At 41.0% G+C, this 25,002-nt stretch overlaps 1 pseudogene; it reads right to left on the reverse strand.

Annotated features, from left to right (window-relative positions):
* Nucleotides 1–5,718: 5,718 nt before the first annotated feature.
* Nucleotides 5,719–18,046, reverse strand: LOC105036772 (WAT1-related protein At5g64700-like; annotated as a pseudogene).
* Between the last annotated feature and the right edge of the window lie 6,956 nt (nt 18,047–25,002).

Here is a 25,002-nt window from a genome sequence, read left to right on the forward strand (position 1 = left end):
AGAGAACACATGATTTTTAACATGGAAAATCCCCCCAATGTGAAGGGTAAAAACCACAGGACCAAAGGTCCACCCAAAAAGCTTTATTATAATCAATATAATGTCTGTAACAGCCATAAATAACCACAAATGGCTTACAAACTTAGAACCAAACCGTAATTCTAATAACTATGGAATAATAAGAAAGAAACAATAAGAGAGTGGAGAAAAGTTACCAAAATACAGCCTCTGTTTCAAGTCCTGAAAATCAGATATTCAATCATCCAAATTATGATCAGCACCATTGAAATTGAAGAACCATGTGTCTTCTACGTGCTGTCTAAAATCAGCTTAATCAAACAATGAATGACTTTCGATCGTCAACTAGATCAGAATTGCGTACAGCTGTCCAAAACCCACAAGATTATGTTTTTCTCTCCCTTTCTCTCTCTTTTTCTCTCTTCAAGTGGCTAAACGCTCTCTCTCAAAATTAGGGCAACAAGAGTCATATTTATATGAATCATAGTGGACTTATGTATGGGCCATATCTACAAACAGATCTCAACTAAAAATAAACTAAATTTTAGATTTTTCTCTACATAGGAAGAGAACTCAAAAGCCCAACATTTCTCTTTCACATAAGGCATCTTTTAAAAGATAAAACTGTGAGGCCCCATACCATAGTGCCAGAGGCCGAAGTGTACAACAATACCTCATGTACACAAGAGTGAAGATTGATCCATTTGAGCCATGAGCCTTTTAAAAGAAAAGATCCAATCTTTGATGAACAAAAATGGGATCGCCAAGAAAAATTGAGTAGGTTCTAGATTAAAATTTTGAACAAAGTACGATATACCTTTGTTTGCAGTGGAAGATCTTGATTCGGGTAGTAGGAAGTCACTTTGCAAGAGTTGTTGGTGTGGCTCCTCTACTTTGCATGCACGCCATGCTTTATAGAAAAAAGGAGGATGAAGGCTTTGGGGCATCCTCACTTTAGAAGGGAAGCAAAAGATGGCATGGAGATCAGATGTCATCGTAAGGAAAAATACTCAGAAGAATACCTCACGTCCATGCTCACCCCCTCTTCTTATTTTTTTGTCACACAAAAACAAACTCAATAACCCAATCAGATAAGAATACAATTCAAATAATTCAAATCAAATTTAAATTTAATTTTGAATTGGTTCTTATCCATAAGAAACCCAAGGAGAAAGGGGAGGCGCCAACATGTGCCACCTCATCCTTTCACATGCACGAAGGAGGCATGATTTTAGCACCCTTCCTCCCTCCTGGTCAGCCAACAAGGAGAAAGAAACTTAGGGATTTTAGGCTTAGATGATCAATTTCAATTTAGTTCTAATTTGAGTTCAATTCGAATCCAATTCGGATCCAATTCGAATCAAATTGAAAAAGGCTGTCAATCCTGATCTAATTAGGATTGAGATCTAAGTCCAACTTGGATAATTAAATTCAATTAGCTTAAATCTAATCAAACTAATTAAATTAAATCTGATTTAAATTAATTATGATTCAAATCCAATCTTCTCAAAATTACAGATCAAACACTGATCAGAAGTTCAAGTCCTAATCAAATTAGGACTCGAATTGATTAGGACCCGAACTCAATCTCCTCACATTCTTTGGATTCAAATTTATTTAAGTTCATCCCCAAAATTAATCCTATAGCTAATGCCCAGTGCTAGCTAGACACATCATATTTAATTCTTTATGATCTTGAACTTAATTCTTAATTAAGTTAATCTATTTGTTCAATCAAGTCACCTACTTTCAAATTGAACATATAGATGCTAGGTTAATCCTTTCCTACGTCACTTGACAATGTGCGTGACTCCATAGATTCGAATACTAAACTGATAGTACAGAAACTAATTCCTGCACTAATTAAAATAATCATTTAGCAATGATATCTGATGTCCGATAGATCGAATTATTAAAAGCAACATTCAAGAATCTTCGCATATGGTTACCGTATAATTCATCCCTTTGACTCTCAGTGCGTAGGATGACTTTAGAGTAAACTGTCAAACTCTTAATCAGTCATCCATATTGTATTTCAACTTTATAAATCCTGTGACTGATAACAAGGATTACCTTGGTTAAGATTTTACTGAATTAAAATACAGTGAAGCATTATCTTCTAAAACTTAGAACGATCAATTCCATCTTGACTCACACATAGATTTCACAAGTACTTGACTGTGCCCAAAAATCTTTCATCACTATATTAAAAATACAGATAATTCAGTACTAAAGTACAGTGAGTTGCTTGCAAGTCATCATGGTGATCTCAGATCGAAGGACACTTATATCCATATCCTTCACAAGCTACTCTTGATAATAGAGCACTCCGTAGTTGAGTCACATTCACTGAAAATATATTTCTATATTTCACTTGCATGCTATATCAGTGTCTTTATACTCTTTGTTATAATGATAACCCACTCATATAGCACACAATGACCTATATTTGATAAACGTTATCATCCTATTAATAACGTATTATTTGATTACGAATAAAATTTAAGAATTACTCGATAAATCTTCATCATTTTTATTGATTGTTAATAGTTCTAAGGACTTCATCATAATAATAAGAGTTATATAAAAAGATATAAAATATGTTGAACTACCAAATAATATTTATTAATTTATTTATAATTTATATATAAATGTACAACTGTCTATGATTAGACAATTGGCTTTAAAACACAATCCCAACACCTTTGACTATCCTTATCTCTCAAATTCATGATGACTATTGCCTCCCCTTGTCTCTCTTTCATCCCAAGCCATCCTAACCCGCCATACAGCCCCAAGCCATATTAGCAAATGCTAATCTCTTGCTGTGCCCTCCCCCTTTCTTTCACCATAATCACCTAGCATCCCTCTTTACCAACCTTGGTGGATAGACATTGAAGTTCGATGAGATCTAGCATTCCATGCCATGAATTTCTTCTTAGGTCATATAGGATCTTCAGTGGAGTGGAGGGTATCTTGTAGACTTCGTCAAAGTTGTCGACACAAAAGTCTAGAAGTGTGTTTGAATTGGGCTAATCTCTCTTCCAATACTAAACGGAGGCATAGTCTTCCCAAGTTATTGTGTTCAAGGGATGGCAACACTGGTCTCTCTTTAGTGTAAAGCTATAGCATCCGTATATGAAGGATTTGAAGGTTTAAAAAGTGAAGAAAAGAAAGACACCTTTTTTGGCATTTCCAATTTTCTATAGTTCCTTATAAAAGGTAGCTCCTCTTTCTTTCTAACTTTTATTAATTCATTAGAATCCTATTTCACCCTTTTTTTTCTTTTTTTTTTTTGTTTTAAAACTTTTGCTAGCTTTGCAAGTGGATCTCCTACACTCTTTGGAGGGGTAAGGGAAGGCAGCAATGCAAATATGAACATAACAGCTTTATTATTATTATTTTTATACAAGCAGGTAGTCACACAACTCTGATATGAGAGCAGCCCATAAAATCAAGGTACAAAGGTCTCGCAAGGCCGGCGGCATGTGTCACCCTATCTTCGGCCCAATCTTCAGAGTACATAAGATGCAATCTAACCTGCCGCACTATCCACCTTTCAATAAACAAGCCGAATCGACACCGCAATACAATGACAAAGAACAGTCCAGATGTCACGAGAAGTGGATGTACTTCCAGCTGCTTCATATTATCTCAGAATCCAACCAATGACTGTAGTAGAATCTTCCTCAATGAAAATCTTTTTCGATCGCAGCTCTTATTTGGCATATATGATGCCTACCCAGGCGATATGAAGCTCAGCTCTCAAGACTGAAGGCTTAAAAAGATAAGAGCCTCTAATCGCCAACAACTTAGTATCTGAGCTCCAGATGACAAATTCTGCACCATCTTTACCATCCCTGACACCGCCATCAAAATTCACCTTGACAAACCCCAAAAGAGGGGCCCCTAGGAAATAAAAATAACCCTTCGAGTCATTGCAAGAGTAGCATGGGAGTCCTAGGGATCAGGGCATCAAGGAATAGGCTAGCAGTGTTGAACTGGCTATACTCCACAGTCAAATAGATGGCTCTCTTTAGAACCTGATAAGCAGATACCACCTCGTCTTCAAAGACCAAGCTATTTTTGAAAAGCCAAATCTGATAGGCAATATAAGCCATCCAACCCCTCTAAGTAGAAGTCGTTCTCTTAGTCATACTCTGATGGATTATGCTCAGGAAGGACTCCACATGGGCCACTGCTCGACTCCCAAGCTAGCCCCTATCCGCCTCCAAATCAGCCTCACTTATTGGATGCATGCTCCATCGACTCATCTCACACATCGAATACAAAGCCGGAAGCTCCATACCTCTATTTCTAAGAATCGTGCATGTCGCAAGTCGATCCCAAGCAAGTTTTTAGAGAAAAGCCTCATTTTAGGGTGGGCAGCCACTCTCCTATTTGTTGCTGGTTTACATAATTCGGATAGATCCCTCAAGGAGACCCTATGGTAATAGGATCGATCCCAGACCCTCAAATCCTGACTGTGATGAATCGAAACTGGAGTGGTGAGAACCCGATCAGCAACGGACCATCAAATAGATAGGTGATTGCCTAATGGCTTTAGTTAAGGAGTGAGAATGACTTGCAATCACAAGAGCTCTTTATGGAAGGTTGATGCTGGTGGCTGGGAAGGTAACATTCTTTTTTTTATTAAGATTTTATTAAGATTGTCATGGCACACGATCCAGATAACGCCTTGGGCTTTCGAGAGAAGGTGAGCGGAGGAATTCAAAGAAAAGCAAGAAAAGAGGACCTTTAAAACCATTAGGGCCTATTTACAGAGCTTTAACTTTAACTTTGACTCTTTTTTTTTTTTTTTTTTTGGAGATTCAAATTTTTCTGCAGTTGTATTATTATATGTGCCTTTTGGGAAAAAAAAATGATATATGAAGGGAAAAAGTCTCGTAGTTTGTATATTTTAGTGAATTGAATTATTTCTTCATTCAGTCATAATTCATAAATTGCCTTGATGAAAAATTATCAGACATCTGTATAAATATTATCTTGAAAATATAATTATTCCTTTTTTTTTTTGAGAGAGAGAATGAAAAAGTATTCTTTAAATAAGAGATAGTTCGGTAAAATAAACAATAAATATCTCTATCAATGTTTTCTGCTTTTTCGAACCACATTTGGATTTCTTTCCTTTTAATAATAAACAAACGGGCGAACCTCTCTCATGATAAGACAAATGGGTTTTCTCAGTCCATTTAGTCTATAAAGCACAGTCGATGCTTAAGAACTCTAATCTTGTAGATCCTAGCCGTGCTCAACCATCCAAAATAAACCCATTTCACCACATTACCCACAAAATCTCATGAAAAAACAATCCAGCCTGGTTCCATGAAGCTACCATGTCCATGGAGCTGCTACCCCATTAATTGACCCAGTCATTCATGTCCCTCTCAAATTACTTATGCCATTTTACCCACATGTTAGCCCATTGATGAAATGGCACAATAAGCTATAGTTGGCCCCTCAATTTTTTTCAGCATTTGACGCATGCTTTTTTTCTTTTTTCTTTTTTTTTTTTTGTTTTTTGTAGTAAAAGAACATTCGTCTCATGTTTACGATCTAATTGAGAACCAGTGTCCACCCTATCCACAGTCCATGATTGATGCATTTTGCACCAGTCTTCTCTTGCCTGACCAAGGGACAAGAGACTGGCTCCAATCCAGACCCATTTCCATTGTTCGAACCCAAACTGAATATAACCGAAGGTTTGCCAATAGCATGGAACTTGGGACCTCACATAGTCTTTCTTTTTAGCCATTTCCTCTTTTTTCCCCTTTTTTTGGATAAGGGAAGCAACAGCTTAGGGTGCTACATTGATCAGCATTTCACATCACTCAAACCCGAATCTATAAGTACAAGCTTACTTTAATCTAGATTTGCAATTGGAAAACTTATGTTGCTTGTGTTGTCTCAACTGATGGTGCCATTTTTTTCTCCTCCAGGCAGATTTTCCATCTTCGCTCCTTTGCATGTTGCTATCTGCATGTTCTTTACTCTTTCCCCACAGAACACTGTAAAGGCCTCCAATCACCAGGCTTCCACCTAAAACACTGCAATGACAATGCAAGATTGGTAGCTAAACTTCCACTTTAAGCATGCTAAGATAAGTTGAGAAAGGAGATTTTGTTGAGCATGGAACTAGACCTTCCTAAAGTAACTTGTTCTCCTAGGAGAAATGAAGAGAGTATCATTGTGATAACTAGAGTTAACGGCATGAACATGGCTAAAAAACTGGCCCTCTTTTCTCAATGGTCCATGACTGCAAGTAATATGAAACTCCAACGCCAATGGTACTCTGCCATGCATCACTTTGAATATGAGTTTGAATTGCTAGAAGAAATAAAATAAGGGAAATTTAACAAATTATGAAATCATTAACCCTATATATTCCTCATTATTCTCTAGTGACATATATATTTGACATAAAAAAAAGGTGATTAAAACCATATACTAGTAATCTAGTATCATTCTATGATATTTCCCACACGAATCAGTCCATCTCCTTTGGCTAATTTGATCATATAACACACTTAGTTTTTTTTTCTTTTTTTCTTTTTTCTTTTCTTTTCTTTTTTTTTGGAGAAGAAAGCTTAAAGCCTTAAACCTGTTGGACTGCAGCATTATTTCCATGTATCTGTAATGACAGAACAAATAAATTCCCTTGCTTGGATTTCTCTCTAAGATTAGATTTGGAAGTCTTATCTTTTTTTTCTTTTTTTTTTACAATAATATTTTGCTGGAACAAAACGGTGCATGTAAAAATATACTTACACCATAAGCCACTGAGGTTAGATTCATGTCCAAGCCTAACTTCCACCGAGAGAAGTCCCTCTCAAAAACCAGTGCTACGAAGAATGATTGAACGGTGCTAAAGAGGCACTGTAGGGTGGTGAATAGGAGCTTGGAAGGATACTCTTTCAACACAGGTCTCTATTTTGAAGTAAAATGCAAAGATTAAAGTTTCCATGTCTACTTTGAAGCATATATAAAAAGCATGATTAAAGCCTAGAGTCATACCTGTAGCACCATCCACAAAGACCGTGTTGAAGCGGCAATGGTCATGAGGAAGGTCCCCAAGACCCATTTAATGTGAGAATGGCTGCGAGCTTGGTCGCTGTGGCTATGTCCTTGGCCAAGGAGGTGATGGTGGTTAAAGGATTTCAAGTGAGGTCCTTTGTAGAAGGCCATTGTCAAAATACCAGCTAGGCAGAGCACTACTCCAGAAACTTTTGCAATCCCTCGAAGCCTCCTTAAGTTGATAACTTCCATTCTGTTATTTAGAGGGACTGCTTGATTGAGATTTTATGGTAAAATTCATTCAGTTAACTATCATAATTTGGCATTTCATTATGATAGCATGATGTCCATATCCTCATTTCATTTGGTGAATGTAGCTAATGTATCACAACCTAAGATCTCATCCTAAAAGAATAGCTAGAATATATTATTTGATTTCCTTAGTCCAATATAAGTACCTAAGACTATCCAGCTAATGTGGACTAAACACACCCCCGCACGGATCCTCACATATACCCCATTTAAACTTTGGTGTCCTCATCAGGCTAAAGATCTAAATCCATTAAAATTTAATTACAAGCATTACGACCAGCTTTTGATTAGTCCAATAAGCCCATGCTATGGTATCTCCTAGTCTATATAGGCCATGTGCTGATGAGTCGTCTTCATAGTACTTGCACAATCTAAACTTCATCTGAAAAGATAAGTTGAAGATATTATTTGGATTCCTTGATTTTATATAAGTACTCAAGATCTATCTAGTGTATAGCTAATATAAACTAAACATATGCCTACATATTCCTCATACTATGAGTGATAGGTTTGTAGTAGTCATTCATCTTTCTATTTTGTATACTATTGTTTCTCTGAAAAAATATTGCATATTACTATAATAAATGGAATAAAACTTTATGAACTCTCACAAGCCTCTTTTTCAAGATGATAGTTGTAGATGCCCCCTTTTTGCCTTTTTCTTTTGGTTGAGAACAGTTGTTGGTGGCCAATTAGAATTGTTTGGATTAAATTCTTCAGAAATGCTTCTTAGGCTTAGCCCCAACTTAATCCTCTTCCTGATTAAAAGAACGAAACATGCAAATAGCTGAGCTATAGCATAGTTTGTAGATCCAAAGGTTCTCTTTTCTTATCAATATAAAATAGAACAACAATCTTCTACAAAAAGTCCATTGTTACTAGTTGCTTATTTTTAAAAAATACTAGGACATGTGCATAGCGAGATTGAGCCATACCGAAATAGAATAGCCAAAATGAAAGTAAGCACAGGAGTGAAATTTTTCATTGCAGCTGCCAATGTTGCTGAAGTATAATCAAGAGCAAGGGAGGTTATGTTGGCGTTAACCGTAAGCCTAACCACACAAAAAAAATAAATGTTAGAAAAACATGAATAACTTTAGTGCAATAAATTAATTTGCAGTTTCTTGTATGTTTGAGAACTTTTTGTTTGTTATAGAGAGATGCTAGAGCCATAGTGTTGTTGCAAGACTTCGTCGGATATTGATATTGTTGGGTAGGATGCCATCCGGTAATCGACATGCTAGAGAAAACTTGCAAAGAAAGTCCACACACGTCAGAGATTTTTAATGGAGAATCTTCTGATGCCTAAGTTAGCCTAAGCTTGAGAACAGTAGAGAAAATAGAGAGGGATTTTGGGAGAGCGAAGTATACTTTTCCTTGTCCTCCTTAACTTACTTACCTGAGGGTCTCCTTCATATCTCTTTTATAAAGAGGTTAAGCCGTAGGCTGTTAGTCAAATTTATAGGTTATTAGAACTGATTTTTTAGATCGTTGGGCCATGTTTTGACCATTCAGTGAGAAAAAAATCTACCTACTAACCTTCGAATCAAGGTTGTTGTCGTGGATGTCCATCGTGGGCTTCACCCACATGGCTAATTGAGTTGGCAATTTGAAATGGATACGAGGTCGAGGTCCCAGGCCTGCATCTGATGTGACTTCGTCAAGTCGCCTTGGGTGCATCCTAAGAGAAGGGGTCATTCTGGTTGATGGGTCACCTCCACAACACTTGCCCCCTACTTTTGAGTTTGAAGTGGCTTTATGGCTTTGAACAAAGGAAAAAGTTGATCTGGTAGCTGATTGTCGATTCTATTCCCTATTGGAAGCATCTGTTTTACTATATATACTTGAAGGAAGGAGTTTCTGAGGGTTAATTATGTGCCGCTTCGTGATCTATTCCATCATTATTAGAGAAGGGAGCTCGAGGGGTCACAGAATAATGCCTTGGAGAGAAATCTGGAGATTGTTCATGGATTCATTGGGACTCATCATGTGTTAGGTACTGATAAGCTTCGAGACATAGTTTGTAGATTGTCTCATGCGGCTCGATTTGAGAAGGGTGTGAAGAAGAGCCGCGATATTTGTTGCTCTCAATACTGCTGAAGTGGCAAGATCTAATGATTTGATAGCTAAATCTATATTATCGGTGGTCAGTATAAATAGACCATTCGTTTGGTTAGATTTTTTGCCATCCAATTGCTAGTTGTTCTCATGTTATTGTGATTGTCAGAGGAAGACTCTTTCTTCCTCTTGTTGACATCATTTCATTGATGCTGGTGATCATCTCGCTTTTCAGTTGATCCTTTATCTATGGTCTTGGAATAATGAAACTGTCGCTCTCATCCATCAAGTTGATAGTGAAGAGGACTTCCGATTGAGAGTCCTTGTCAAAGAAGTCAAGGGATACCCAACTAGGGGTTCCTGCTCCCATTCTATTATGATTCCTGAGGGCATTGGATGTAAACTCGGTGGGGACTGGGATGAGTCGATAGCGATCGGGTTGTCATAGTCTGTTGTGTTAGTAGCCTCAGAGTCACTTCGGCTCCCTCTCTTCCTTCAAGGTGGGCCCAGCCTCCCCCAGGGATGTTAAGCGGGTCAGTGAGGCCTGGGGTGGACCCTTCCTTACCCAAAGGTGAAGGGGGTTTGCCACCATTGTGAAGTTGATGCAGAGGGATGCTTTCATGTTTCAAGACCATCAGCTTGCTTGGGAGCTAATGGAGTCGATTTTGGTGTCGATCAATGGGTTGGAGAGGGGGTGTTGCCCCTTAGATGAGGTTGTAGGGGCCTCTTATGCCAGTCTTCTTGGGTGAGTCGCTAGTTCTCATGCTTTTCTTGACTTTTGATCATGACTTTCTAACTTTTGTTTTTTTATGTAGTTGGCGCATGACATTGCTGTCCTCAATTAAAAACTCTGGATGCCTGAAGCCTTGGCAAGGGCCACAGAGGAGATGAGGCAAATCACCTAAGAGGCCAGAAAGATAGCCGAGGAGAAGTTGAGGTTCATCGAGGCAGAGGCAGAGGCAAAGGAGGAAAAGGTGAAAGTTATTACCATGGCCAGATCCAAATGCATCAAAGAGTACAAGATTTCAACGGATTTTGACAATAAGTCATCGAGACATCCTCAGATGCCTAAATATATGACTTCCATGCTGCATCGGATGGTCCTCAAGTTGGACCTGAGACATCTTTACCTCGGAATAGTGATAATGAGGTTAGGGTGTTTTCATCAGACGATGATGATTTTGCCTCACTTGAGCCTGCTTCAACTGAAGCCCCAGCTCCTAGCTTCGGGAATGCTATTAAGACTGCCTCGCTCATGTCTGAAGACTCTTTCTTTTTGTAGTTGCTTTCGGTGCCTTCTCTCTCCTTTTTTTTGACACAAACTATTGTAATGGACTTTCATTAATAAAATATATCTCTTTATTGTGTCTTACCTTCCAAATGATGTCCCTTATTTCTTCTTGGTAGTTGTGCTGATTGGCTTTTGTCGTGATCAAGGGCTCGGATGACTTAGATGGGTCGGTTTCCGTGCCTGAGCTAGGGTCTCCCTTGATTCTTCTTGAAGTACTCACTTTAGCAGTATATGGTAGGCAAAGTTCTAAAAATTATGGGCTTGTTTGTGTGCCACATGTTGGATGTTGATAGGCACCGTACCACCCTCTGTGGATCAGAGAAAATGATCCATCTCGGGATTGTGCAGTGGAAACCATATAATTTGGAGGCTTTGGGGGCATGGCCTTTAATACTGACACTTCTGATAGGGGTGGTACATTGGAAAGGACAATTAGAGCTCTTTTTTCAAGGGGATGTGGTCTCTGAGCCCTTCGGGTAATGACACATATCATGTGGTCAATAGGGGTGTGCGTTGACTTATGTCTATAGGATTCTTGCTTGAGGCTAGTCTTGCCATGGTCATCTTCCGCAATGTTATGGTGGCGCCATCTCATCATCCGGTATTAAGAGATCGTGGCACTTTCCTCTATCTGGAGGAATCTTCTCTTACCCTTGGTTAGCCGCAAAGCACCTCAAGGGAATGCATCAGTAAGCATCCTACTTTGACATGGGAGGTAGTGAAAAATTCTGCTTCTCTAGCCATGGAGCCGCAAGGGTAGGCACCTGGGAGCTTCTAATGCCTTGTCCTGCACAAAGAGATCTTGGACCTTTCTAGAGGACTATCTTTTATCTCTCCCAAGATAGCTTCCCCCCCTCCTTGAAGGAATATCCTAGAGTAGACAGATTTTTGAGGAGAAATAGGTTATATCATCCCTATATCCTTTAGCGGGGTCGGTGATTATTAGAAGAGGATTTTTCTTTGTGTGCATGTTGAGGATGGCATCAAGCGGCCTTCAATTTTTCATTCGAGGATGCCGATTGAGCCTACGGAAGATGATCGAGCCCGAGCTTTGTATTTTTTTCTTTCTTTGTTGTAATAAGCCTTACTTGAATAGGTTGATTTGTAATAAATTTTTTTAGAATGTGTATGAATCTTTTGAATGAAGTGTTCCTTTGTGATATTTTCTTTGTGTGTCTTTCAGAATTTCTTCCTCTTCAAAGTGGGGTCCTAGAGGGTTAGTCCCTTTACTTTCATCATTGGCAACTTCAAATTACTGTACGGAGTTTCAGAGTATTAACCCCTTCATTATCATCATTGTCGGTCCCAAGTGGCTATGTGGAGTTTTCAGAGGGTTAGCCCCTTCATCATCATCGTTATCAACCTCAAGTGGCCATGTGGGATCTTTGGAGGGTTAGCCCCTTCATCTTCATCATTGTTGGCCTCAAGCAGCTGCATGGGATCTCCAAAAGGTTAGCCCTTTTCATCTTCATCATTGTCGGCCTCAAGCCGCCGTATGGATTTCCGAATTAGCCCCTTTATTATCATCGTTGTTGGCCTTAAGCAGTCGTGTGGGGTTTTTGAAGGGTTAGTCCCTTCATTATCATCATTGTCGGCCTTAAGCGCTATACGGAGCCCACGGAGGGTTACCTCCTTCCTCATCATTATCATGGCATCTACTTCAACTTGCACGTAGGCAAGGGTGCCTAGTGGCTAGGCAAGGTAAGGCATCGACTTGAATGTCTTCGGATCTTCTGTATCCATTAGACCTCCAGACTTTGGGAGGCCTCAGAGAACTTCTTTGCATTTTCACAAACACTGAACACCTTTAGTCCTCGAGCCTCAGAAGATTCGAGGCTTCGTCCACATAGTAGATCCAGCAAGGGGTCTCAGCTCCCTTGGTTTGCTCTTGGGTTGGCTCATCGTTTGGTTGTCATGAACTCTAGAAGCCTTCTTGAGGTTGTGTCAAAAGCGCGCTTATTGGGATCGAGCCTTATTTGACCTTGTTCTAGCACATGCTTCCCCTTAGTCATTATGCAATTTTATCCTTCAAAGAGCATCATAAAATAAGATATCATCATACTTTCATTATAAACTAATTTTTTTTTACATTATGATTTGCTATCATCAGTAATATAATGAAAGCATTATTATGAGGAGAGTATTCTCCTTAAAAATTATTATTAAAAAGAAAACAATGCCCCCCGCATACTCTCTTTTTTTTCCTCAGTTTGATCTTTTCCCCCTACTACTAGTGAAGCCAGAGAGTGTTGATGATGCCAGCCATTGGTTAGTTGTCATTATTTTCCTCATCAGATACTTGATTTTATTGCTTCTGAATGTACTTATTGAGGTAACCTCTTCGGATTAGCACTTCATCTCGTCCTTAAGCTGCAGACATTATTTGATATCATGGTCATGGTCATGATGGAAGTGATAATACTTCCTCCTATTCCTCCTATTCGGAGGAGACTTCATTGGCTTAAGCCATAGTCGATACTTCTGTTTCTAGATATCCATTAGGATCTGGGATCGAGGGGTGGATAGAGGGGTGTAGCTATCAAATGACTAGGGTGGGCTCCTCGGTTTGTAGCTCTTTGGTGGTTGGAAGGATTCTCCTTCAGTTCAGGCCGCATGAGGATCTTCTTGACCTCTCCTCTTGCTGGAGGCCTTCTTTCCTTCTACCTATTTATGCACCACTAGAGCTTCCTCCACTTGGGTGTATTTTCGGGCTTAGGCTAGTAGGTTGGTGTAATCCTTTAGAAAAGTCTTGCTGAGGGAGAAGATGAGGTACTCATTTCATAGTTCTCTTTTAAGCACCGACATTGCTACCAACTCATCGAGATTGTGCACCTCTAGTGTGGTGGCATTGAAGCATACGATATAGTCACGCAAGGACTTGCCCTCTTCTTTTCAAAGAGAGAAGATGCTGTTAATATTTCTTCATTGAGCTTGGTTGCTGCCAAAGTGGATAATGAACTATTGGGTTTTGAGGTGTCATACATGTAGATTTTTCAAAATTTTTTCAAAATAGAGAGTAGAAGATTAGATTAAAACTATTTTAATCTATGCATACATAGATCTAATATAACACCTGTGGATCTAGTTCATATGATGAAGATAAGATGAGTATGTATCTAATTTAAAATAAAAATAAAATTTGATGATCAAATCACCTACCTGAAGCATTAATTTTCTTCTTTAAGATCTGGATCTGAGGATGTCTTCAGCTTTCGATGAAGCCGCACATACGTCCGACCTCTACGAATATCCATATAGGACTGATGCAGATTAGAAGTGTCCGAGATCATCGAGGTGCTAGCTGTCTTTCAGATTTCACTCCTTCTTTGACTCTCATAGAAGATGATTTGAAGATCTATGAAAGAAGTAGAGATGCAGCGAGAGGACTCCTTTCTTTCTTGCTCTGATCTCTTCTCTGTCTCACAAAAGCTCATGCCCAAGAAGAGAAAGCCCATGCCCAAAGTCTGATTTCTCTCGAAGAGAACTCACAACCTCTCACATGCCCAAATAAGAAGCACTCTTATTTTATTAGATGCCTAAGAGCTCCCCTCCTTTTATAGATGGCGGCCAAGGGGAGATAAGGATAAAGCCTTATCAAATAAGGATTCAAGTTCAAATGAACTTAATCCTTATCACAAATTTGAATGACTCTCATCCAAATTTGGCGTGGAGAGAAAGAAACTTAGGAGGGGGCGACAACACTTGGATGTGCGTCCCCTCTCCTTATCCATTTTCTTGTGCGAAGCCAATCTAGTATTGGTCTCCACTCTGGGCGACAAAGAGGAGAGGATAAGATCTAATCTTATCATGATAAGGGTTTAAGTTCAAATGAACTCTCATCCTTATCAAACATTTGAATGAACCCTTCATTCAAATCTAAAATGGTGTGTGGCTAAGAGGATAAGCATAAGGAGGAGGGTGGGAACTCTCTCTCTTTCTTACGCATGCTAAAGAAGGGGGCACGCATCCCCATGCATGCTTCTTTTTTCTGATGAGAGAGAGGAGAGAGAGAGTCCCAATAAATCTGGGACTCTAGCTAGTAAACCAACTTGGATTCAATTCGGGCTCAATTTGAATCCAATTCGAATCCGATTTGAGCCTATAATTCGAGCTAGACTCAATCCTAATCTAATTAGGATTCAAATTTGAAAATCAAATGCTCAATTAGGTCAAATCTAATCAAATTAAATCTGATTTAATTAATTAAAACTTAATCTTAATTTGATCTCATCAAATTGTATTGTAACAATCACAATTAAATCCTCCTTGCTAACTATTAGCAGATCCTCTACTTGTAAGTTTTACAAATTGATCCAAATCATCAATCATATTGATAATTTGACCATGATCCAATCATTCGATCTAATCAAATCTCTTTTTATGTGTGACCCCATAAGTTCTGTTCTATCTAGTAGTGAGACACACCATGATCTCCATCATAGTATTATCAAAATATCTTTCAAAGATTGGAATATTTTCAACTCTCACCTAACAAGGATCATCAATCCAGAATGATTCTAGTAAGCTCTCACAATCCACTAGTGACGCCTAACAGTATGTGATGGCAATCCAGTAAATAGAATAAATAGAACCCTAAGTATAGTTACTATGTAATTCAATTCTTCTAACGTGAGTTCCGACAAGATAGGGATTATGAAAACTCATCAAATTCCAGCATCTATCATATAAAATATTAACTAACTCGAGTCCAAATCATGAAACTCATAAATTTTCATCAATCATCTTACTGTGGCCATAGACTTAAGAACTCAGCTTCTCAAATCTCATAGAACAAATCTTTATCTACTAAGATCAATAGATCCCATCTAGATGTGCATCCTACTCCTACAATGAATCTACTGTAGCTAATATACACTACAAAGATCTAAATGGCTAGGAGATCATGTTTATATGCAGTCAAAGTATAGCAATCCCATTTTGAGCAGCCAAGCACTACAAGTCAAAGAACCATTCACACAATCACAGCATTGAGAAGATTACTGACGAGTGAGTAAACATCTATGTGATCTCTTGTATAGTCACGTTTAGTACCGATATTCTTCAATAATCATCCGCACTCTCAGTCAGTATCTCCACACTGTAGACTCGAGACTCATCTACCTCGAGAAAAGTGATTTGTGCACCGATCTAATCAGATCAATCACCATCTCCATGATGATTCATTGATCAAATGTAATTTAGGAGTTAATCACACATATCTTAATTCTCAACTCTTAAGAATATTGTCTTTAAGTTATTAATTTTTTGGATGATTCTCGGATACATGACATAAGAATGGATAGAAAAATACTATTTTATTGATAATCAATAATTTAATACAAATATATATTTTAAAAAAATATAATATGTCTGCCATATTGACTTCTAAAGTATACAACTAACACGAACAGCCTGCCAAGCTGCTCGAATGAATAGATGGATCCAGATTGGAGTCTTAAATACCGTGTCTATGCCAAATTTCTGAGGATGGCTAGGAAGGTAAGGCAAAGTAGGGCATTCGAGGCTCCTTGCAGCATCATGAGGGTCCTATAACCCTCCAAGTAATAAGAGGGTTAGTGGAGCTATTGTTCGGCTCCACCTGAGGCATTTTGAATTGGCTTGAGATCAGCTCACTTAAGATTGCTCAGAAGAAAGGTGGTTGAGAGTTGAAGTCAAGGCTATCGTTGCTCTATCGAGCTTTGATCCAATTTCACCAAAACAACACTCGATATCTTAGACTTTTTTTTTGAGCTCCTCCTCTCACTACAATTTTTCAGGCCTAAGGGAGTAGGTCGGGGTCAAATCTCTAGTAAAGGAAGAGCCTCTCGACCAAGCCTCCTCCCTCAAGCTCTAACGAAAGGAGGGCCAACCCATAGAGGTGGGGGAATGATGAGAGTGTTGTCAAGGAGCGGATCTTAAGCTTCGGGAATGAGGTCGTCGATTGCGACGGGAAGGAGCCACTTGAGGATTTGGCTCCACGTGCTGCTACTGGTCTTTCACTTATTGGAGGCTACACGGTGCTAGATAGTGCCTAGATTTGGTGAGCCAGGGCATCGAGCGGCAACAGGTCTATTGTGGCGGGGGGTTTCACAGCAATGGACCAGCGGGTAGTACTACTCTAGCTACAATGGATGGATTGTCGATGGAAGGTAGTGGAGTTGTGTGCTCTCATCCGCACCATACTCTCTTTCCTCTTAAAGGAGACTAACCCCTTTCTCTAGGACCAATTTGTTGCTACAAGACTCCAATTAGATGCTGATGTGGCTAAGATAGGATGCTATCCAGTAACCGAGATACTGGAGGGAACCAACAAAGAAAGTCCACATATATCGGAGGTTTTCCGATAGGAGACCCTCGATGCCTAAATTAACTGGAGCTTGAGAATAGTAGAGGAAAAAGAGAGGTGTGGGAGAGCGGAGTGTTCTTCTCCTCTTCCTCCTATTTAATTTGCTTATCTGAGTGTCTCCTTCATACCTTTTTTTATAAAGAAGTTAAGCCGTAGGCTATTAGTCGGAATCTATAAATTATTAGGTTTGATTCTTTAGGCCGTTGGACCATGTTCTGGCCATTCAGTGGGGAGAAAAATCCACCCGCTAACCTTCGAATCTAGGTTGTTAGTCATGCCTGTCCATCGCGGGCTTCACCCCGCATGGCTAATTGAGTTGACGGTTTGAAATCAGTGCGAGGTTAAGAACCTAGGCCCGCATATAGTATAAATTCGCCAAATTGCCTTAGGTGCGCCCCAAGAAGAGGGGTCATTTTGGTCGGTGGGTCAACTCCACAACACGTAGTACGAAGGACATCATCACATAAAAAGAACCATTGTGTTTCAAACTAATTAATGTAGATGCGCAGAATGAAATTTTTGTGTGGATATATGAGTAGAAAATTGGAACGCAAGAGATGATTTGTTCTTCATAGACTATATACACGGCAAAAAGTACTCATAGTGCTTGAACTAAATTACTTGATGGCTATCAAAAGTCAGAAACTTACCCCAAAGAAAGCATGAAAATCTTGAAGCAAACCATAAATGGTAGGGGTGGAGCTCTTTTCCTGAATAACAAAATTCTTCGATGATCCATGAATACAGAATTACTAAAGAATGGAATTTTTAGGAGGGGGAGGAAGGAGTACCTTTCTAGTACAAATGCAATGGGAGCCAAGAACAGAGCTGCAAGTGCTTGTTTATAGAACACAAAGACAATAGTGCTCATGCCTGTGTTGAAGGCAGCCTTGGTGAGAATACCATTGCCTACACGTATTAAACTTATCAGAACCGCAACCAGATAAACCTTTGCATCGTTCATGGCTAGAGCTTGGCTTAGAGCTTCTCTAGTCGGGAGGGATGGATAGAAGGGAAGACAACTAAGTGGCTAAATGGATGTGCGCGCAAAACATATGAAAATATGAGGACCAATCAGGAGCAAGATGATGAGAAAGTGCTGCCTAAATGACATGATTGTACGCCACTAGTAACTAGCATGGACTTATTTTTTTAATCATCCAATCACAATATAGAGAACAAATCAGCCAGGTTCAGTGCGTTGTATGTCGGATATCATATGCCGTGATCATAATTCTTCAGAAAATACCCCATGTGAACTTGCACAAATACACAAAGCAACCGTTGGATTCTGATGTTGAAGAGCACTCTGCTAACCAATTTCACATCATAATCCATGCAGCATCAAAGAAGAAAAATAATGCACAATATGATTTAATTTCCAGCATGACAAAAAAAAAAAACATGCATAAAACTATGATTACATTAGAGTGAGGGGAACTTTAAAAAAGAAAAAAATAAAAATAAAAATAAAGAACAACAATTAGAGGAGACAATAGGTTGCCAGAAATTTTTTTTTTTTTTTTTTTTTGAGGTGAAATGGGAAGAAGCAAATTATTGGGTGGATGTCTGGCCTGGACACCACCTTTCAAGACATTTTCAGTACCACATGATGCAGCAGGAAGAAAGAAGAAACAAAACAAAACAATCAAAATACGTGGATCAGCTACAAAAGGGCTCGCCTCCACGGGGCATGCAAACTTCACTGTGAAAAAGAAATTTTACAAGAGGAGACTTCACCCTCAACCCTTGTACACCCAATTCTCTCTCTCTAGAAGTTCTCCTCTTAAAAGCTCTCTCTCTCTTGAAAGATCTCCTGAACCCCTGAAGTGCCTAGCGTCCGCTGTCTAGGAGCCCTGCTCCTCTCACAGCAGTCTCATGCCTCTCTCTCTCTTTTCTTCGGGTTCCGCACGGCTCGCTCTGCAAAAAACCGGACCACTCCTCTTTCCTGTGCGTCACAGGCCTTTTACGGAGCTTAAACAGGGTTTAGATTAGGTTTAGGAGTCCTTAATCAACCCAAATCATGTCCTAGACCATCGGATCAAGACCGAGAGTCACTTGAGCCCTCCGATCGTACTTCGATCCACGGAATAGTACCGTGGACTGCGAGAAATACATAGAAAATGCCCACGCGGTCCACAGGCCCACCCGTGGACCGCCCGGTCCATGGTGGACCGGAGAATAGGGCCCAGGCAGGGTGCCTGGGTCGGCCCGCGTGCCCGCCTGGGCCGCATGCCCGGCTGGGCCGTCCGCCCGCTGGGCCGCACGCCGCCGCCTGCGGCCGCGCCGCCGCCGCTCTGTCGGCCTGCAGCCGGCCGCCGGCGGTCCTCCGCCACCTCAGGTTTCGTGTTGACTTCAAAAGCTCATATCTCCTCCATCTGAGCTCCGTTTCGGGTGATCTTGGTCTCGTTGGATTTCATTTTTCGCCATGAATCTCATTATGGGCTCAATGTAGATTAAATCTCGAGGTGTCAAATCCTAATAATCTCCACCTCGACTCGATATTTGGCCTCTTCCAAACTCTGAGAGCTTCTGGATCTCCTCGCCCCCATGCCCTGGGGCAATCGCCTGCTGATCATGGATGGACAAACATGGGAGTCGAGCCAGGCTGCTCGATCCCATCTCCGTCGTATGCTGTGCTTCTCCTGACCTAAGATCTGCTTGGGGCATCATCCTGCGGCAATAGGAATCTTACCTTGCGACGTCGCCTCTCATCCTTCCGAGTCTTCTGTCTCATGTCCGATCTGCCTCCTGGAGCTCCACCTCACTCTGGGCTCCACCTGGCTCCCGAAGCTCCACCTCGTACTGGGCTCCTCGCTAGGTAATAATATCTTCTGCTCTCCTTCTTCCCTTCTAGCACAATCCTATCGCCGCATAGCACCTTCAGGATTCCTTTATCAGCTACCATCCTGTAGCCTCTCGAATCTAGTCTGCTAAGTGAGATAAGATTTCATCTGAAATTAGGTATGTATCGGACCTCCCCCAATCTCCTCACTGCACTGTCATGTGTCCTCCAGCTGACCATCCTAATGCCTCTGATCACACAGCTCGATCCATGCGGCAGATATACAGTGCCCTCACTGTTCTCCAGGGAGTCAAACTGCTCCTCTCTGCAACATACATGATAGGGGCATGCAGAATCTAATATCCACTGTTGGGAAGAAGTAGATACCTCATCAGATATCTCTAGGACATCTCCATCTGAATTGCTGCCAGCCGTCGCTGCAGCAGCCACGTCCGATTTTTGAATTGAGGGCAATCTCTGGCTAGATGCCCCAACTCCTCACATCGGTAACACCTGATTTTGCTCAAGTCCCTCCTGAACTTGGACCGCCCTCGTTGCGATCTTCTATCACTCTGTCTACCGCCTCCTGCACCTCCAGAAGCCACCAAAGCTGAGCTACCGCCACCTGAGCTCGAAGCTGGGTTCTCCCTACTGAGAACCTCATTCTGAAGTATCGCCATGGTGATCTCATCCATCTTGATGGTGCTTTTTCCCACTAGAAGAGCAGTCACCAAGGACTCGTACGAAGGGAGAAGCGACGTCAGTAAAACCAGCGCCCTGATCTTCTCCTCAACATTCTCACCAACACTGAGGAGGTCGGTGAGGATCTTCTGGAAGTGACTTAGATGCTCCTGCATGCTCTGTCTCTCAGTCATCCGCAGTTGGTAGAACTGCCTCTAGAGAAAAATAGTATTGGTGAGAGACTTCGTCATATACAACTCCTCGAGCTTCGACCACAATACCGTCGAAAAAATCTCGCTCAACATATGGATCACCACCTCATCCGTCAGGTACATGTGGATGGTACTCACTGCCTGTATCTGTAGTCATTTTTAATCCCGCACCTCCATGGTGGTCGACTTCTCATCGCACAAGAGAGCATCAATCAACCCCTGTTGGATGAGCACGTCCTTCACCCTTGCCTGCCACAAGGAGAAATTGCTCTTACCATCAAACTTGTTGATCTCCATCTTGATTGTTCCTGTCTTCTCCATCTTTAGTCTTGCTTACCACCGCTGCAATCTGCATTCTTGTACCACCTTGCTCTGATACCACTTGTTGGATGGATGTCTGGTCTGGATACCACCTTCCAAAACCTTTTCAGTACCACGCGATGCAGCAGGAAGAAAGAAGAAACAAAACAAAACAACCAAAATACGTGGATCAGCCACAAAAGGGCTCGCCTCCATGGGGCATGCAAACTTCATTGTGAAAAAGAAATTTTACAAGAGGAGACCTCACCCTCAACCCTTGTACACCCAATTCTCTCTCTCTAGAAGTTCCCTCTTAAAAGCTCTCTCTTTCTTGAAAGACCCCCTGAACCCCTGAAGTGCCTGGCGTCCGCTGTTTAAGAGCCCTACTCTTTCTCTCACAGCAGCCTCACGCCTCTCTCTCTCTTCTCTTCAGGTTCTGCACGGCGCTCTCTGCAAAAAACTGGACCACTCCTCTTTCTTGTGCGTCACAGGCCTTTTAAGGAGCTTAAACAGGGTTTAGATTAGGTTTAGGAGTCCTTAATCAACCCAAATTATGTCCCAGACCATCGGATCAAGATCGGGAGTCACCTGGGCTCTCCGATAGTACTCTGGTCCACGGAATAGTGCCGTGGACTATGAAAAACGCATGGGAAATGCCCACGCGGTCCACAGGTCCACCCGTGGACCGGAGAACAGGGCCCAGGCAGGGCGCCTGGGCCAGCCCGCACGCGCGGGCCTGGGCCGCGCTTGTGCGAGGGCTGGGCCGCGTGCCCTGCTGGGTTGCCCGCCCGCTGGGCCGCGCACCGCCGCCACTCTGCCGGCCCACCACCGACCGCCGGCGGTCCTCCGCCGCCTCGGGTTTTGTGCCGACTTCAAAAGCTCGTATCTCCTCCATCCGAGCTTCGTTTTGGGTGATCTTGGTCTCGTTGGACTTCGTTTTTCACTGCGAACCTCGCTGTGGGCTCAATATGGGCTGAATCTTGAGGTATCAAATCCTAACACAAATGCTTCCTCCCAGTATTATTAAATGAAAGAAGAACCTTTACAAGGCTTGCCCCCCTGAAACAGGGGATGTTTCAGGGAACAGAAAGGGTCAACAGTAGCCCAAAACAAGCACAAGAAAAGGTATAAGAACCAAAACAGATATCAGACCACAATGTTGGGTGGAGTTGAAGACAGACACAGAATTGCCGGCAGAGAGGAAAGCAAGCTGGGCCCAGAGCTGCACATGTAATTTCTTCTTCACCTTTGAACAAAGATGGTCCCAAGACTGATAAAGATGAAGAATTTTCTGCAACGTGATGTAAATTGAGCTCGTCCTCCTTTGAAAAATTCGGTTGTTTCTCTTTATCCAAAGACTCCAGCAAATGGCTGCTATTAATTTTCTGCACAACTACTAAGCATTTTCCAGTTTTTTTTCCTCCAACTCGACCAAAAATCATGCAAATTGATGGGCCAAAATCTCAAATTCAGTTGGATCTTTAACTTTCTCCAAACGAAGCGAACAAAGGAGTACCATGCCATAAAATGATGGATCGTTTCAGGTCTTGTGTCTTAAAGTGTGCATGAAAGCCAATATTCCATTCCTTCTTATCAAGCACCTCATAAGTATGCCCCTTATTTTTAGTGCTAACCAAATAAAAATTTTAACTCTCTGGGGACCGCTGCCTTGAAAGAACACTCTAGTAAGGGCACCTCAGCCCTCCATTATTTAAAGAGTAATAAGAGGAGATTGAGTACCCCCCACTATGGTGAGCTTCCATGGTGTCGCACCAGCTACACAGGTTGGCAAGACATGGGAAAGACTATTGTGAAGATAGTCCAGTTGATTAGATTCCTCCAGAGATAAAGGTCCGCAAACATTGACCCTCCAATCAAGTATTCTCCAACTCCAATAAGATGCAACTAATATATTTTTCTTGAGTGCTCGAGCATAAAGATCACTGAATTATTCAAACAAAGAATAATGATCCAACCAAGCATCCTCCCAAAAATGAACATTTGCCCTATTAACCAGATTAAAGGGACACAATTCTAGAAGGCCTCCGTGATACGGCTAATGTCATGCCAAATAGGAGACAGCTATGCAAGATTCTTTTTAGCTCTCATCCCCCACTTCAGTCTAGGATAGTAAGCTCGTTTAATTTGCCTTGCCCACAAGAGGTTTGGAAAGGCCATCAACCTCCATGCCCATTTACAAAGAAGAGCCTGATTCAACTGATCGAAATTGTTTACACCAAGGCCTCCTTTCTCCTTTGATTTGCAAATGCCATCCCTGTTAACCAAGCAATAGAACCCACTAATTGAATCATTGCTTTTCCAAAAGAAGGCCCTTCTCAATCGCTTGATCATATTAATGACCTATTTTGGCAATCGATAAACTGATATATAATATGTAGGTAGTGCCATCAAGATGGAGTTCACTAAGATTAGGCGACCTCCAAAGGAAAGCAACCTGTCTTTCCATGAAGCAAGCCTTGATTGGAGCTTTTCAATGAGAGGAAGCCAACCACCAAGGTAACTGAACGGCATAGAGCACAACTTACAATTCATCCAAGAGGCAATCCTAATAGGTTCCTCATTAGCCACATTGAGACAATAAACACTGCTTTTATGAAAGTTGATTTTCAAATTGGAAGCCCCTTCGAAGGCAAAGAGAAGTGCCTTGGCTGCCAACAAGCTATGCACCTTCTTAGAATAAATAAGAAGAGTGTCATCAGCAAATCGTAGACTTCTGATTCCTCTAAACTCCTCCATAAGCCCAATACCTTCAATAAGTCTCAAATCACCGATTTTTTTAAGCAGTCTAGAAAGCACATCCACTGTAAGAATAAACAAACGTAGTGAAAGTGGGTCTCCTTATCTCAATATTTTCTTACACAAATCATTTCCCCGGTGTCCATTAATCAACAGGGCCATGGGGGCAGAAGAGAGAAGCATCCTAATCCATCCAATCCATCTACTTGGGAACCCTCTTTCTTCCATAAGCTCTATCAAGAAATTCCAATCCAAATTGTCAAAGGCCTTTTCAAAATCAAGCTTACATAGCATATCTTTTTCCTTGGATCTTCTACAGTAAGCAAGCATTTCGCAGAAATAAAATTTTCAATAATAAGACTCCCCTCCACAAAGGTTGATTGGAATCAGCTCAGGTAAGAAACAAGAGAGCCTCCTTGTCAGCACTCTTGAGATGATTTGTAGAACTATTAAGAAGGCTAATGGGGCATAGGTCTTGTGGAGTAAGAGGACCTCCTTTTTTTGGGATGAGAGAGACAAAACACAAAGTTTAGCCTTGAAAGATCAAGAGTCCCTTGATAGGAATCATTGAACTGAACAAGAAAATCATCTTTCAGAAGACTCCAAAATCTTTGGAAGAAGCAAAATGAGAAGCCATCCAGACTAGATACTTTAGTACCACAAAAGAAAAAAATGGCCTCCTTGGTCTCCTCCATTGAAAAAGAACAAACCAGATTACTAAAGTCAAGCCTCTGGTCACCATACAAGGAGTTCTAGTCAATAGAGAAGACTGATTGGGAAGTGGTGCAAAAAGATTCTTGAAGAATCTACGCAATTTGTCAGCAATAATTTATTGTCCCCAGACCTCCACCCTATTATCAAGCAATGACACAATAAGATTTCTTCTTTTCCTTCCAGAAGCCACTTTGTGAAAGAATGAAGTATTGAAAGAATAAAGTATTTTTATCACCCTCTTTGAGCTAGATTATTTTAGCTCTCTGTCTCCAGTAGGCTTCCTCTTTGCAATAAATTTCTTCTAGAGATTGGTGGAGTATCTTTCTAATCTCGAACTCCTGAGATGAGAGGTCGACCACTTCCTCCTTGTTAGATGGGTGATATCATGAAGAAGTTTTTCATTGTACTCCTTAATTTCTTTGTTCTTCCTTGAAGACCACTTCTTAAATGTATATCTAAGTCTCCGAAGGTTATCCACCCAACTAGCAGTAGA

The sequence above is a fragment of the Elaeis guineensis genome, chromosome 6, assembly GCF_000442705.2.
Source record: "Elaeis guineensis isolate ETL-2024a chromosome 6, EG11, whole genome shotgun sequence".
NCBI classification, from domain to species: domain Eukaryota; kingdom Viridiplantae; phylum Streptophyta; class Magnoliopsida; order Arecales; family Arecaceae; genus Elaeis; species Elaeis guineensis.